We start from the raw sequence: 3,508 nt of genomic DNA, 5'->3' as shown, positions 1-3,508 counted from the left end.
GGACAGGCTCACGCCCTGGCACCAAGTGGGTGGAAAGAAAGGGTGACAGAATGATAATAGCATAGTTGGGTTAATCTTAAAAGATTTGAGAATTATACTTAGTAGTTTTGTAGTTATAACTGCAAAATAATACAATTGTAAATTAATGATAGCAGCATCTGTATTCATAATATCTATCATTAGGCTACTTAATAGTATGTTGTTTAATCAATATTGCTGTCTATTAAAAGTTATGACTCAAGCTTCCCTAAAAGGGAAGAGGTGGACCTGAAGTAATGAGGAAAAACAAGAAAAAAGTCTCTTTATTGCTATACTTTCTCCAAGGAGCTGCTACTGGTTATTGTTAAGAGGTTAGAGACGTGAGAGGCTAGTGATAAAAGCTACTGGTAAGAGAGGATTTGCTCACATAACAATCCTGTATCACTAAAACCAAGAAATAGTTACAGACATTGACAGAACATTTACCTGCTTACTGGTCTCTCTTTGTACTTTTTGCTCTTTCCATTTATATTACAGATGTAATTTCCTTGTTAAGGTAACAAGCATTTTCACTCCTTAATACTGCAGAAGCACCCAAATAAGGTGAAAAGTGCTCTAGAGAGACAAAGCCACTTCCTCTCCTCAAGTAAATAGTTTTCTTTACTAGCATTTTGTGCTGCTTATCTCCATGGTCAAAGCCTCCAATCAGATAAAGAAACATGCTTGTTGGCCAGCTAAGCAAGCTGCCAAAACAGAATTCCCACTGCCAGCACTGATACCACTTCATTTAGATGTAGTTTCTCATCCCACAGGCTTCGGCTGTTTGAAGGGAAAGCAGTTCTCAGAACAGATGGAGTTGGTAATAAAGCACTTTCTAGGAGATACAGGGATTACACAGGGAATGAAATGGCGAAACAGTGTCTGGAGTACACGTTGTAAACTAAAACCACCCAAAGTATAATTCTCTTCCCACTGAGAACAACATGGTGGAGAAAACTGGAAGCAGCAGCACAGCTTTCCAAAATGTTCGCCATCATGGCTGCTTCCCCTCAGAAGGGCGGCTATTGAAACTACTTGAGACACGTTCCAACCTCGCACCCACAAAAAAATCTTGTGATTTGTCATTTCGAGTCAGTGTCAGGAGCACTGCCAAAAAAAAAAGGATGAAGTAGCTTTCTCAAAAGAGCAAGAGAGAGTCTATGCAACAGACGGGGAAACAGTGCAGGCGCTTGTCTGTGTATAACAGCACTTCTGGACTCATCTACAAAGTCACATTTGATTTCTGCTAGGACATCTACACCAACTGTCCTGCTTTCAGTGAAGCAGGAAAACCCATATCCTGAAAGTCCACTGATGTTCTGCTCTCCCAGGCTCGTGCTTAGACTGAAATCTCTGCAAAGCACAGCCTAGACTTTTGGACATGAAGAGAACAGCCACCACAGGGCTTCCATGAAGAAGAAAAGCTGCTTTAAGTCAGCACTTCAGCAGTCACTGACGCTGGAAACACAGTGCCGGCAGGATGGGGTAGAGAGAGGCAAGGAGGGTAATGTTTACAATGTCCAGATAAACCATTTTGGTCCAGACCAAGGCTCCATTCTGCTCAGTAACCTGCCCCAGTGCTGTCTATGATCAGGCATGCAGAGAAGAGTAAGAGTAGGGCAAGCATCTGTAGTCTTTCTCCCACATTTTCCCCTCTTCCAATTATTTTCATCTCACAAGAGGTCTTAAGCCTAATATGGTTTATTAGTTGACACCCCCCACAGTGGGTCTCTCTTTCAAGTATTTGCCCTATTATTTGGTTTTCTTTGTTCATTATTATTGAGCATCATACTGATGTTTCAAAGGAAGAACCATGACAATGTCACTCCTAATAATAATAATAATAAAAATAAAATAATAAAATAATAAAAATAATAATAATAATAATAATAATAATAATAATAATAATAATAATAATAATAAAACAGAGGTTATGTTATGTTCTCATTTCTGACTTGCAGTGCTTTGCATTTTGTAAGGAGTCACTACATCCAGTTCTCATTTTCTTCATAGATCTTAGTGGAAAGGGACTTTTACTCTACATGATTCAAGTTTAAATGCATGATAACAATCCTGGACATTGTCTCTGCTTATGGAATTGTGCTAGCTCTCATCAGCTATCAGCTGGGTATCACCAGAAGTCCAGTCAAACCAGACAGATCTGTAACTCAAATCTTTTTTTGTATGACCTGTACACATGTGTTATGCCTAAAGACAGTTGCCTGGATTCTCACCCTGGCCCTGGACATATAACTCACTATTATGACAGCAACCAAAACCATGAAGCAGACCTGAAGCTCATTATTCAAAGCAAGCAAGGTTTATTGGACTGCATTAAACTGGTTTTTCAATTTAATACATCCTGGCTGAAATATTGGCCCCCTCTTTAATCTATGGGATTACTTTCGTTACCTTCATTCAGGCTAGGATTTCACCTCAGGAACAACTCTACTGTGTATCATTATTTTATAATTATCTTGTCAGGTGCTCTCCTGTTTGCTGAAGTACATAGGCTTTCCCCTCCTCAACTTTACTCAGTGACAGAGCAAATGATACTTGTAGCCTTTGGAGCAAGAAAGACTGAGATGACCAAAGCAATCTTTTACTCGACTCTGTCATGCTGCAGAGCCAATTTCTCCTCATCTCCAGCTCCAAGAACACTATTCCAGACTTTTGCTTTATGGCTGAGTTTAGCTTGTAGATTTTTTCCAGTTAATACTTTGTCCAGGAAAGTCCTTTTTGGCAACTGGGTTTTGAAATGCTGTTCCAAATCCTGGATCTCAAACTGAATCAGAGAATTTTACTGGGGATGAGGCAACACTCCCTCCTTTCCTTACTGATCATTCCTTGCCATCTGCAACAGCCACCATTATTTATTTTTTTTTAAAGCTGTGCTTCATGCAAAAGCTAGCATGAATAACAAATGCAGTGTCAGTACTGGATGGTTAAATAATCAGGAAGACAGAAGGAAAAAAGTAATGTCTGCATTTACCTGACTGGGTTTACAATTAAGTAGTATATTCCTAAGAACCATTGAACAAAATGAACAAAAACGCAGCCTTCAGCACAGTCAAGCAGAGAGGATTCCTAAAAGGTTCAAGGCTTGGTTATCTGGTGTGTCAGCTGTGTCAGACAAATCTCTCTTCCCTCTAGCAGAGTGATTTTATTTTCTTTTTAACCAAGAAAAACACAGAAACCAAACTGGCCACCTTGCAAAATTTAGTCTGACTTTGTGCAATTAAGATGGGGTGATTTGGATCAAAATGTTTTGCAGCCAGGGGGCCTAAATAAGTTTGTCTGAAGTCTGGACCCAAATGCTTTGACTTCAAGAGAAGAAACTGGCAGTAAGAAGAAAAATAAACAGTTTGCTGCATTGTTCCAGCAGGCATCAAGGCAGGGCTACGCAGTGCAGCAAGTAGGTGTGATTAGCTCATTTGTCATTAGTTTAAACTAACATGAAGCAGAAAGCAGAAGTCTGAGCACACGGAAA

The sequence above is a fragment of the Aythya marila genome (genome assembly GCF_965140915.1).
Source record: "Aythya marila genome assembly, chromosome: 2".
Lineage (NCBI taxonomy): Eukaryota > Metazoa > Chordata > Aves > Anseriformes > Anatidae > Aythya > Aythya marila.
This window is presented reverse-complemented; position numbering follows the sequence as displayed.